At 45.3% G+C, this 14,413-nt stretch overlaps 1 pseudogene; it reads right to left on the reverse strand.

The window, feature by feature from the left end:
* Positions 1-3,072: 3,072 nt before the first annotated feature.
* On the reverse strand, positions 3,073-9,246 carry LOC138510687 (small ribosomal subunit protein uS5 pseudogene; annotated as a pseudogene).
* Positions 9,247-14,413: the final 5,167 nt, after the last annotated feature.

The raw sequence follows: 14,413 nt of genomic DNA on the forward strand, positions 1-14,413 counted from the left end.
CCCGGTGTACCGACCTCAGCCTGTCTTGTGGATTGCCTCGCCAAGCCCTCTACTGTCTATCTGTACTGGAACTTTTCCCATTATCTGGTCTCATACCAGACTCTCATTGGAAATTCTTCTATTTCTGGACCGTGTTCACCAGATTCCTCTCCCTCTGCTGCTGCCTCCGGAGTGTGTTTACTACTACCTCTCTGCGTTTGAAGATCCAAATCTTCCAGGGTTTTTTGTGCCACTGGCTTTTTCCCCATTGACCAGCGACCGAGGAGGGTTGCCACAGATCACCCAAAGGGTGTCACTGTGGCATCCTACCTTGGTCATCCCTATCTTCAAAAAAAAGAGACTTCAAGGTGAGGAGGAAGGGGAGGAAAGCGAGTCTGGAGCATCTGAGGAGGAAGACGAGATTACAGACCTTCCTGACACAGAGAGACATCACAGGTGTAGAGACTGGAGGCGGGTATCTGCACTCCTGCTCTCTATATGGCAGAGTCGAAGCACAGAGTACCCGAGCCAAGATTCTCTATTCGGTAGCTATGGTCGAGCAATCAAGGCTTAAGCTCTCTGGAGGTGATGCAGGCTGTTTCTTAAGTGCAGTGTAATCCCCAAGCACCCACTAAGGAATGTCCACACACTAGGTTAGTGAAAATACAGTCTTTATATAAATAAGGTTCACGTTATGTACACAATCACAATAACACTTTGTGCTCTGACAATTCTAAAATAGTAAATATATACATTCTCTACGTGGTACCACTATTACTCAGATTCCATTAAAATGCATCAACTGTAGACAGTTCAAATAGCATACAAATCAATATCGCGAAAGCTATCAACCATAGACTTAGGAGGAAAACAGGTTGTTAGACAATTGGTAGAATGCTCTGTCCCGTTTACCTAGACACAGTTCTGTGTGACGTTCCCCCCACCTGGGCAACCTATAAATAAAGTTATAACACATGCCCAGTCCATATATTGTCTATTAGAGTCTTATCTCCTCCTATAAAAGTTCTACTGCCCCAAGGTACCTGGTGTATCAGAGTTTGAGGTTGGGTCGTTGATGGATCCTTCTTGAGCGACCCCCTTTAAAGCAGGAGTCACAGATCGTTGAAATCCCACCTAGAAAAGGTGAACAAAAGCGTTGAGGCAGCAGCTTTGGTCCTGGCGGTGCTTGTTAACGATCAGTAGTGGACGTCCTGCAGTGGGGCACCTCAACAGTGATAGATTGTTGGCGCAAAGAGTTACTGAAGAACTTTGGCCCAGCAAGTTTGTCGGGTCGCCGGCGTCTTTACAGTCTTCGGGTGGCAGGAAACCCACTGGCAGACTCTCCTCGGCACATCAGCGGCCTTTACTTTCTCCAGGGGGGACAAAGCGGTCATAGGTGATGAGCGAGGGAGTACTTTGTTCAAAGTGTTCTTAGGCAAAGGAGCACTGCGGCTCCGATCAGCAACGGCGGTCAGCGACAGTGATGTCCGGGCGCTTCACTTCGTGTTTCTGCGGCAGTCTCCATCTCCGGTCGGCAGCCTTTTGAAGGACTGACTTCGAGGACATTTTGGCAAAGGTTAGCTGGTGCACGATGGTCCCTCGTAGCTCGGGGAGAGGTCTCCTAGCAAGGTCCTCTCTTGGATCAGTTCCTTGAAGGCACAGCAGCTTTCAGATTGGCGAAGGACAGCAGCAGCAATTCTTCTTCTTCCAGTGGGCTTCAAGGTTAATCATCAAGTATCAACTTCAGCTTCTGAAAGGCAACCAATCATTCAGAAGGGCATTCGGGCAGTCAGGCAGCCAATCAGGCTCACAGGCCATTCTCCTCCCACAAGACACTCACACCAAGTAATGTGTATTGGGACACATACCCAGCCATTCAGCACTCGACACTGCATTCATACCAGTTTCGGGCAGGGCTGTCTCATTCATTGTATTACATACCAGAAACCAGACACCCATACCATGAAGTGCATATTGGTCACACACTCCATTCACCCAGGTCCCACCCACAGGGTGTAACCACATCATACAGTCACTGGGAAGGCTCCAGCCAGTCTGGCCTAGTCTTCCCCACAATACCATATATCGAACTTCCACCCAACAGCCAGTCAAGGCGAAGGGACAGAGTCAGGGTTTCCCAAGACTTTGGTAAAAATAAGGTAACGGACAATAGAAAGCAAGAGGCCACAGGGGCCTTCTCATCTCCTATCAGGAATCAACTGATTCCAATGGAAGAGCCTGGGTATCCCAAAATGGAGGATACTCAGAACACCTGTCAAATTCAGCATGGAGCTGCCACAAGCCTATACCCTGCTCTTTGGGTACCACACACAGGTGCCCAAATACATACACTAGGGGTACAGGATCGTACCCCCCCCACGGATATCTCAGGGGTCTGTACACCAAACCAAAAAGAGGAAGAGCTGCACTGCCAGGAGTCCCACATGGACTCCTGCGCAAAAAACAAGACAGAACATGCATGATAAGGCACAACGAACAAGGACAGGGAGACCCTGTCCCTCCAATGCATTCCCAGCATCACAACGGGGGACTAAGTGGGGGGCACAAAGAGACATCACGGGGCCCAAGGTGGGGTGGGTGCACAGAGAGACATCACGGTAGACCAAGGTGGGAAACAGAGAGACATCATGGGGGACCTTGTGAAAAATGATCAACGCAGAGTTTGCTTTAGCATCCACTGCCCATGTTAAAAGAGGGTATGCACTAGATTCACAGGGCCACAACTATACTACAGTTCAGATACCTTTAAATCTGCCTCTCCCTCCTCCCCCAACCCACTTTCCACCTTAACCTGGCTAGTCTGTAGTGCAACACCGGCTAGAAGCAGTTACACTGCACACAACCATCCAAAAGCTACATCATAGACCAGCAATACCCAACCCATTTCTGCTACAGACCAAGCCATCTGTACTTGCCTCTCCTACAACACCCCCACATTAGATACGTGAAATGCCCCGATAGTAAAATTTACTGTCAGAAACAAACTTTCCAAAACACACAAAGGACTTCAACAATGACTAAATAAATCCATTTAGACAATGTTTAACCATTTTTATTTTCTGGTATAACAGGTTATGTTGGGGTAGCACCAGGAACAGCAGCTGCCTGGGTGTTCTGCACAGACACTCTGGTGTGGGTCTTAGCCAAGTGTTCAGTGTACTCCTTGTATGGAGACTTGGTGAAAACTTCCAAAGATCCAGGGTCAGGTAGCTGTAAGCCTTTGAGATGGCATCAAAAGTAGCCTTTGCACAATTGCCCTGCGTGGCCGTGCAGCCCCTTGCTGAAGTGTAACAGTTGTCAATACCAGCCATCATCAAAGGTTTCTTGGGAACAGGTGCCGACACAATGCCAGTACCACAGGGTGCAGGAATCAGATGCACAAGAACTGAACCACAGCGACCATTCACCTTGCAAGGCACAGTGTGGGGCTTGCCAATTTTGTTACCCCAGTAACCTCACCTTACTGGCACAATGGACAACTTTGCCAGAATGATGGTGCCACGAATAGCGGTCCCACCCAGACCGTGAGCCCAACATGGCCGTTATAGTCCCCAATGGCAACAAAAGCCTTAAACCTTATACGTTATGGTCTGTTTCCGGGCAGGCATTATCTTCATCCTTTAGAAAGGAGGACAGGAAGAATTCAATTATCTCTGACTCCTTGATAGGAAGGGAAAAGAGAGAGATCTCCTCGAGAGACTTTATCTTCATGTCCTTGACAAGTCAACCAAGCTTTGCTACAGGAACCCACTCCTTCTCATCTTTTTTTTTTGCGGCCCCCACGGCCTCTTCTGTGGCCCTTTCCTCTCCCACGGCTGCCTCAGAAGCCTCCTCTGTTTTCACTGGCATTGTCCGCCATTTGGTGATCTTAATAATAAGATTTGGCTTTGAAGGTGGACCGTCACCCGACAGGGAGCCAGTGGAGGACACGGAGGGTGGTTGTGATGTGCTCTATTGGGCCAAGGGCTAGCATGAGACTAGCTGCAGTGTTTTGGACCCGTTGGAGCGTTCTGAGTTGAGATGCAGGGGCAACCAGGTACAAGGGGTTTACGTAGTCTAAGCGGGAGAGGACTATAGTCATGATAGCTCTGACTCTGTGAGAGTAGGAGAGGAAAGGGGAGATAAATCAGAGAATGCAAAGCTGTAGATAGCATGATTCAAACACAGAGTTTGGGCCTCATCACGTGTTGGGTGGTAACGCTGGCACTAAAAGCACTGGCGCTATCTGCCCTACCGCCAAACCCACCGGCGCTATTAGCGCCAGATCACGGGTTTGGCGGATTTGGAAATCCCCATTGCCGGAGGGATGAGCGTAATTTTTTGGTGGATTTCCCCCCAGCTCAGAGCTGGGGAGAAATCCACCGAAGCCCTGATTTGGCAGACCCTTAAATCCGGCAGCAATAGAGCTACCGCCGGATTTAAGGGTTACTGCCAAACTCGTGATGAGGCCCTTTGTGTTTTGAAAGTGTCAGATCTGCGTCCATGGTACATCCCAGGTTCTTTACTAAGTTGGATGTGGCAGGATGATGAACAAGGGAGGGCAGCCATGGGTTGGGTTGGGGAAAGAGGGAAACAGTTTTACCGCAGATCATGATTACAATTTTTCCAGGGTTGAGGAGGAAGTAATCAGCCATCATCCAGTGGTTGATTTCTGTGGGGCAAGAGGCCAGGGCCGGAGGGTTGCAAGAGGTCTTCAGGATTTTGAAGATGATCTGGGTGTCATCTGTGTAGCAGGTTAGGCCATGTGAGCTAATGGAAGCAGGCAGGGGGCTCAGGTAGAGCTTAAAGAGCAGGGGGGCAAGGAGACACCCTGTGGTACTCTGTTGATGACAGGGCATGGGGTTGAGGAGAAAGGAGGCACATGGATAATTTATGACTGGTTGGTGAGGAAGGAGGATATCAACATCAAAATTGTATCCCTGATGCTGAGTTTGTCAGCGATGGTGCAGTGGTCTATAGTGTCAAAGGCTGCCGAGAGGTCGAGGAGGATAAATGCTGTGCAGACATCTGAGTCTCTGGTTCTTTTGAGGTTATCCCAGATGGAAGGGATGATTCAGTTTCACATAGGGGTCTGAAACCAGACTGGATGGGGTTGAGGAGGAAGTAGGATTGTAATTGTCATTGGTTATTTATAATACCCAGAGGTTTCCAAGCGCGGACCCGAGGATCGAACCTGTGTTGCTGCACATCGTCTTGCTTCCAAGGGGAGTGCGTTGCCCCTGAGCTATGCTCCTGACTATTCCCGGGATTCGCTGAAAAGACAAAGCTGGGAGTAATCTGTTTGGGCAATTAGTATGGCTATGAAACATTTGTTAGAGATAAGTCTGTAGTTGGCTGGTAGGAAGTGGCCGATAGGAAGGAGTCTAGGGAGGTTTTTTTTCACAGTGGTTTGGTGTGGGATGTCTTGTGCCTGAAGTGAGAGAAGAGTTAATGATAGATCTTGTGATGCGACCTGCACAGGTTGAGCCCGACGGACGGATGCAGGATAGTCGCTTCTGGAATTCAGGTGTCGAGATGGGATAGAAGGAGGAGAAGAGAGGGTGTGTGGGGAAGGTCTGTGAGGTTGGATGTGTGAAAGGGATTGGGGTAGGAGTGCTGCTACTTTGGTGTTGATGGTGTTGTGTATTTCCACTGCTATGTTGTGGAAGTGGTCTGAGAGGGCGTTGCAGAGTGCTTGGGTGAGGGGGTAGGGGAGGAAGTGCATGGAGGGCCCTCAAATTATGAGATGTTCTTGTGGAGATCCCTGCTGTTGTTATGGGTGTTATATTGTGTTCCAGTGGAAGGATTGGCCTCTGGTTTTCTGCCTTGTAGGCTTGCATCCGACAGGTGTATGCAGCACTATTCTGGGGTGATGGGTTGGCCTGCCATCTGCATTCCAGGGTGTGGTTTTGTGATTTAAGTCATTTCAGAGATGCAGTGAACCATCTGGGGAAGGGCATTGTTTCTGGGAGGAGAATCTGAAAGGGGAGAGAGGTATGAGGGCCACTGGACAAAATGGCGGATGGAGGGCAAACCTCCCTGGAGAAGGAGATTGGGTACAGAGGCAAGCAGGGAGTTAGCCAAGTCTGGAGTTACTATGACCTAGTTAATCAAGAAGGAGAATTTGCAGTCGAAAACGTGAAGAAGATGGCTGTGTGCTCCGTCCTGATTAGTGGATGGGGGAGTGTGGAAATCAGATTGTATGAGCTGAATATTGCATCTAGAGTATGTGCTGCAGTAGTGTGTGGCACCAGATACTAGTTGAGCCATGTGGCAGGGTTCCAGGTGGACCAGGAGTGGTTGTGTCATGGGGTTATGTGGATCTTTGGTACATATGTTGAGATCTCCAAGTATGGTGAGGGAGAGCTGGGCAACTAGGATTAATGCTTGGGTTTGTTGTGGGTATCAGTGAAGGTTCTGTTGTAGTCGGGGGTTGCATATGAGTAAGAAGCTGTGAGTAAAAGAGGGGGTGATGAGAAGTTTCACTAGAAGTGATTTGCATTCTACATTGCAGGCCTGTACCTTGGAAAATGAGAGGGTGAGGTGTGATTTGTGGAGGATGGCGATCCCATCTGCGATGCTGTTTCTGTTGTGCACGATGAGAGTGCAGCCTGGGGAAAAGGCATTGTGTGCAATCGGTCCTTGGAGAAACAGGTTTCTGTGATGAAAATGATGCCAGAGACTTCAGAGGATATTAAGCTGTGTATGCTGTGGTGGTTTTTAGCAGCATATCTGGCATTGATAAGGATGCATGATAGTCTGGTTCTAGAAAGGTGATTTGCAGCGGGGAGGGGGTTAGATGGAGTCAGTGGTTGGGCAGGTGAGTGAGGGCAGAGGCAGAGGACACTGGGGGACCCAGCAGGAGGGGTCAGTTTGAATCAGAATCAGGATGGTTATGGAGGGCGGTGAGGGGATGTGAGGGGTAGAAGATGGAAAGAGTTGGTTAGTTAATGGAATGTGATGTGTATCTGTAGTGGGAGGAGGGGGATGATTCTGGGAGCATTACTGGTGTGTGTGAGAAGAGTGCTTGCAAGGTGTGAGCTATTGATGGGGTTGAGAGGGGATTGGGAATGGAGGGCAGGGAGGGGGTAGAGGGGGATGGGAGGGAGCTAGGAAAGGTTCAGGCTGGCTGGGATGGTTTGGATGGATGTCTGTGTAGGAAATGTCTAGAGAAGTGGGTGGGGGTGTTACTGGGGCTGTGACAATGTTAAAGGGGCGTGGGAAGGTGGAGTAGCAGGCTGTGGGAGGAGTTGTCCCGGTTTCTGGTGCAGCATAGTACCCCTCTAACCATGAAGCTGTGAGGCATATTGGCCCAATACCAGAGGCTAGATTCAGGGCCTATCCAGATTCTGAAGTGGGGTTAGGATCCAAACTTGTGGCTATAATCAAACCTGTAGGTAGATAAAAAAAATCTAGGTTCAAAACAGTGTCTAGGTTCAAGAACGCAACTAGATTTAAAACACTGCTAGATTCAAATTGTAGCTAGATTTAAAACTATGGCTATATCCAAAGCGCTGCTATATTCAAACAGTAGCTAGAGACAAAAGCAAAGCAAGATTTAAAAAGCAGCTAGTTGGAAAGCAGTGGTTAGATTCAAAAGTACAACTAGTTTCAAAATCCAGCAAGATGCAAACAATCAATAAAAGCTTTATTTCGGTTAAAAAACCATAAAAAATACAGAGCGATATACAATATTAATTAATACTAAAAACAATTAAAAAAACACTATTATGCAGGTATTATCTGCATATTATAAGGAGAGCATAGCGCAGTCTTAACAATCAGAGGAACTGAATTGGTCATACCTTGCGCCACCAGAAGAATATGACACAGTCTTGATTGTTTTCACCTATTATATACAGGAAGTGCTTTACACAACTAACTTTAACAACTAAACTCTGCATATATATATAAATATATATATATATATTCAGTAAAAAAATGTTGTTAAAGGGACCTTATAGTTCCAAGTAAAACCGAAAAAACCCTAATATTCGCCAGTTATGTTAAGCTAAGCAACCATAACTCATGCCACCAGTGGGCACTGCTAAGTCTAACACCCAGGACATTCGCAGCCAAGATGGACGTGTTCTTAGAACACACCCGGTGTCCGGGATGTCCGTAAATGAACAAAATGGGGGTGTCCTAAGGACACTATACCTGTCTGTACCGTTCGCAACCAAGATGGAACTGTTCTTGGAACACATCTGGTATCTGAGATGTCCATAAGTGAACACAATGGAGGACTCCTAAGGACACTATACCTGTCCGTACTGTCCACAACCAAGTTGAAACTGTCCTAAGAAGACGCACAGTGTCCGGGATGTCCATAGTCAAACAAAATAGAGGTATCCTAAGGACACATCGTGCCTGTCCGTAACTGTCCTTCTCACTTGTGTTGCCCTTTTAATTTGTTTGCGGACCCGAACACTATCCTTAGAACACACGCGCGCATGCGCACGACCGTTCCCGTGGATTTGGTGTCCATCATATGAATGCACCTATGCTGAGCATGTGTCCTAATTTGCGGACACTGTCCGGTTCCCCAGCATTTTAAAAGAATTTATTCAGACAATCCAAATTGTTTTACAGTAAAAATTCATCATTGTACATGTCCCAGACAATGACCCTGGCTTTCCACATATTTTTTGTAATTTTTTTTAACCTTTTTGGGTGTTCGATCTGTTCGCAAAGCACCCCCCTCCACCATTATAAAAGGCCATGCCCCAGAGATGATCTTCATTGTACTTCTGGCTATTGCAGATTGACTTTTGCTGCCTTTGCTGCTCTTACTGCGATTATCTCATCAACCCTGCTGGCATCCATACCTGCTGTTGCTACATCTGCCTCAGCACCACCCTCAAACCCTCCACCAGGACCACCTGCCCAAGGGCCTGCAGAGGCAAACATGCGTGAGGATGTAGAGAATGAGGATGAAGAAGAGGAAGAGAATGGGGTCGAGGAATTCCCTACTACCAGCACTCACCAGGAGACTTGGGTGTGGCGGTTGTTTACCGTTCATGGTAACATACCAAAAGCACGTGCGAACAAGGTCACCTGCAACCAGTGCAAAATGGTGCTGAGTTGTGGGAGACATGGTTCGTACAGCTTTGGTACAACATCCATGAAGCGACACCTGACGTTGTTCCACAGTGCGGACATTCGCAAGGTTGTGCCTTGTGATAAACGTGGCAGGTTGAGTTCCTCTACAGCATCCTCCGTTTCCGCTTCTCTCACCACAAGAGACACTCCTGTGGGAGAGCGCATCTCTCAGACTGCTTCACAGGCCATTCGCAATGCTGTTGACCCTTATCTTTCGAAGGTCACACTATTTTGTATGTACTGCAATGCAGTACTCTGCAGGGGGGAGGGTCTTCGAAGTGCTTTCGAGACTACGGTCACGGAGCACCAGAAGACCTGCTACCTACCTAAGTAAGGCCCACCCTACATCTTCCTCTCTTCCCCTGTCCTTTCTTATCCCCGTGATTGGTGTCCCTTCCTTACACTCCTTTCTACTCCTCTCCTAGTGTGTTGTGTGTAAAAAACCACAAATAATATAAAACAACAAAAATAAAAAAAGCTCTTTTCAGAACCGCCTTTCACAGTTTAAAAATAGAAGTGGCAAATAAACATTACGGGGCCCTGTACATTTTTTGGAAGTCCGCACACAGTCCTAGGACATGTAAAATTTTAGGGTGCTGCCCTAACAAAACCAATGCACTTTTCTCTGGTAGGAAGTAGTGGCTCTGAAAATAGCCTTTTTGTAGTGTTTTTGTGAGTTTGAAAAACTTGAAATCGTCAACATCTACTGCAAAATAGATGACTATAATTCCAGAAAAGGTTACAATGCATTTTGCACATTTCTCAGAAAAATCTGATTGCCAGCATATGTAAGATGGACTCTATCTCTGCAAAAAATGTATGTGGTATGAAACATAATATTTTCATTGTGAAAGAGGACTTGCCGACATATCTTAGAAAGGCACAAACAACCCTATTGACATTTCGCCTCGCTTTCTCCATTTGTGGACCGAATAAAGAAGAATGCAGCCACATTTGTCTATACGAGAAAAAAATACTTGGGAATTTGGAAACATGTCCATGACCTTCTTAAGTCCTTCTTTCATTGCAAATTGCAAAGAAATTCCAGACACATGTCCTAAACTGTTCCCTCCACAATGAATTATAATTATGTCTGGATGATGCTCTGTCTCTAAAGTAGCACAGAGAGGTACCAATTCCACGCACTCCATGCCAGTGCACTTCCACATGAGGAAATCCAAGATCTGCAGCTACTCCACAGTGTTCTGCATGCACCTCCAACCAATGTATCCATGAGTCTCCCAAAATCCAGATAATATGTTTTCGGAAACACACAGCCATAGCTATCTGTTCTTCTCTCAGGAAAAAGACGTTCTGACAAAATCTCTCCTTACACAACACACCCAGTAAACTTTACTGACCAATCAGTACCTCTGCTCATTCTCATTTGCATGCCTCTCCACCCCAGAATCCATGTGTGTAATACATGCTGTCCGCAGACTACCGCCATGTCCGCGGACATCTGGAAAATCTGAGCGTGGTGAATGTACATTTAAATAGTGTGCCCCATTTCCCCTTTGAGGTGGGCTCTGAAAAGAGCCATTTTTTTTGCAGATGCCTGACAGACACCTGTTATTTTGTATTTTTTGGGGTTTATTTTACAACTAAAATCTTCACATAACCTTCTCCAAAGCAACCCTTACATTCCAAAACAGCATGGCATTTCCCAAAAAAGATAAAGAAATGCATCTTCTTCTGAATAAACAGAATTACTCGAATCAATATTCTCATTATTACAGAAAAACATACCAGCTCTAAGCATGAAAGCACACATGCCTCAATTGATTGCACACCTAGCAATGTTTTGCTGAGGACAAAAAACAGAACTATTGTCCCATATTGCCCTAGTTCATTCCAAGTAATGAATTTGGAAGGATGTTCATTACTGCTTGAACCACCTGTTCCAAATCTGCCAACAAAGTAGGGGCACTAACGTAGCCCAAATGGAAAGCACCATAGTGCAATACTACCAAATCGGGACTGTTCATCCTGCGCAAATCTTCACAAACTTGCAGAATTCCCTCTACATTGCAAAACAGCGCTCCACACCACCTCCACTCCTTTAAAATCGAAATTGTTTGCCACATGCCTGCATTGAGCATACTGCTGTAAACCATAGACAAACATATCTCCGAGCACCAACACCCTGACTTTCTCCACCTTTGCCGTCTTCACTACACACACTCTCTTTCTACACAAATCCACAACGTCAACATCTGATTGGCTGATTCCTACAGTCCCCTTTCCATACTGGATTTGCTGGAAAACCCCCGATGTGGCACGCCCTACCCACGGACAGCTGCGGTTTCAGCACGGCACGTGACTCTTAGTCAGCCTTCTACCATTTCCACATCACTCTCGGTGCCATTCCCTCATTGGATACAGCTAAGCAGTCACACAACCATCTACCAATTACATCCAAGACCTCTACATCTAACTCCATCATCAGAGTTCCGCACTTCAAATGTACTGTAGATCACTCTGAGTACAAGTCTCATATCATTGGAAAGCACCTACTACAAAAACTACTCTACAAGTCTCCAAGATTTCTACTTACAGCTGCATTCATGTCCACATGCATGAATACAAAGTACAGGTATGCATATTTTGTTCACAGTACATGTGCAACTGTTATGAATCCATATAAACAGAGTAATGCCACTAAACCTGCATAGCCTATACATACAGGCCAACACTCCCGGTTTAAGCGCGAGACTCCTGATTTTTCATTGAAAAATCGCACTATTTTTTACTGTCTCCTGCATAACCTATACATACACTTCAACCCTCCCGATTTAGGCACAAGACTCCCTATTTTTCATTGAAAAATCACACCATTTTTTACAGTCCTCCGCCTAAATTAATGCTAATCCCAATGCAATCCTATGAGAAAAATAAATGTTCCCGATTGCTGTGGTGAAATCTTCCTCTCAGGTGCTCCCGATTGTTGGCATTTCTACCTACAAAATGATCTTATTGAAATGTTTCCCATCTACTATAATTAACTGTCACTTCCAAACCTGCCTGCTATCTACAACACACCTTTAGAAAACCAAGTGAATTTCATGCACTTATAATTCTAATCATTTGCAAAGCATGTTGCACTAACATATTGTAAATAAAATATAAAGGCTGCACATAGTCAATTGAAATGCATGCATACACTATGTTCAGATATCAAACAAGAATACTACCACAAAAACATAAAAATCAACGTCTACATTTACATCAGTGCTATAACACACGAAATTACTCACTTCTTTCTTTTACAATTGCAGTGAAGACCACTCTCCTGAAAATCAGCAGCATCTGAACTACAAAGAACATATCCGAAGAAACCTGCTCATTCCACAAAAAAAAGAGTAAGTACAATACTACCTTAATATTCTTACTGTTCCTCAAACATGCTGTGTGGTTCAGTCATGTAATTTGCGTACCAAAAAAATAACAGCGATTTCTGAACCATTCTGCCCACAAATCCCCATTTATTAAACAGAGATTAGCAGGCAGAATGGCACAAACATCCCTGTTTTTTTGGAACACAAATAACATACTCAACCCTTAGAATGTTAGTACTACAAAACAAAAACTCTTTTAATTTTATACCATTAGATTTACTATTAATGCTTCTGCTCACCACTAGCTCACTTTCTACTCTCATCTGAACCGCAGTTTAGTAACACACAAATAGAAGAATAGCCTTCCCAACGAATTGGAACTGCCCAATGCACAATCACCCACCACCACATACATTTTTCCCATCATACTCAGACACTCATTCACACAGCACACATACATTGCAGATCGGCCCATACCTTCTTTTTTTTTTTCAACAGACCCCAAAGAATGCCTACCAAAAAGCAAGTCCGTAGAAAGCAACGCAGAAATAGAGCAAATGAAAATAAAAGTGTCCAAAATAAGCATCCATCTCTACCAGAGTTTGTACAAAACATTCAAACAAAACAGCTAATACAGTCATTTTGCGAATCAAAACAAGGTTCCAGTACATAAACTTTGCCTCCTCTATCAAAATGTAAAACGAAACAAAAAATGCTTTACAAGAATTCGGCTACCACTACTGCTAAAACTGCTCCTATAAATCTTGATATACTAGCAAGTAACCATACCAAATCATGAACAACCGTTCAAACATACCGTAGAAAATGAATCTTAGAAGCTTTAATGGTATTACCCAAATTGTTCGAACACAATTGTTCGAATTACCTAATTGACTGAAAGTCGAGGGTCCGAATTGACCTTTGCACAATTGACCGTATATATATATATATATATATGGCCATGTAGTTATGGTTAAATTGCTGTTTCAATAGGAAGATCACTTTTTGGGTGGCTTATATCTTCGCTCTCCCTGGACGAATCCTCACCAAACTTTGCAAAAAAAGTATTTGGGTCACTGTGAATTTTGGTGAGGATTGGTCCAGGGGGGGCAAAGTTATAGGGGGTCCCAAAACTTTTTTTTTCCCATAGACTGAATGGGAAAAATGTTTTGCTCAAGTCTACAGCCCAAACCGCTGGATGGATTTTCACCAAATTTGAACCAGGAGCAGCGGCTTGGACCCAAAAGCGTGCTTTTGCAAATTTGGTGAAAATCCGTCCAGTAGTTTTTTTTAAAATGACCAAAAAGTAGGTCAAAAAAAAATTGTGATATCTGTTTTTCACTGACAGTGTCCTGATTGGCCAATCGGCTTGCGTGATGTTTGCGGACATGCAAGTGTTCGCTGATTGGACGGCGTGGAGCGTGAAGCGCGTCAGATTTTCAGTAGCGCCCGCCATCTTGGATTTGTGGTCGTCCGCGGACAGCGCGGTGAACCTTTGTTCAAAATTTGTATTTAGTAAAGTGTGTTGGTGTGTAGGAGTGTTTGGGGAGGGTGGGAGTGTATGAGATAGGATGAAAGTTGTGTTTTTTTATGTGTTAGATGTTCTTTTTGTGTTCGATTTGTCTGCGGACATCACGGGTGTTCTGAAATGTTCTAAATAAACTGGATGGGGGGTGTTCTGAGGACTCAATATGTGTCAGTTTAGTTCGCAAGCAAACAGAAACTGTTCTAAAAACACTCGCAGTGTCCTGAGATGTTTGCAAATAAACAAAATGGCAGTGTCCTGAGGACGCTGTCCGTATTGTTCGTTGTCAAGTTGAATATGTTCTAAGAACACTCGCGGTGTCCTGAAATGTTCCCAAATAAACAAGATGGTGGTGTTCTGAAGACGCTTCTAAGAACACTCGCGGTGTCTGGGGAATGTTCGTAGGGGGTGTCCTAAGGACGTTGTCCATATTGTTCGTTGTCAAGTTGAATGTGTTCTATGAACACTC

This window comes from Ambystoma mexicanum, chromosome 6p (assembly GCF_040938575.1).
Source record: "Ambystoma mexicanum isolate Mex_15411 chromosome 6p, UKY_AmexF1_1, whole genome shotgun sequence".
NCBI lineage: Eukaryota > Metazoa > Chordata > Amphibia > Caudata > Ambystomatidae > Ambystoma > Ambystoma mexicanum.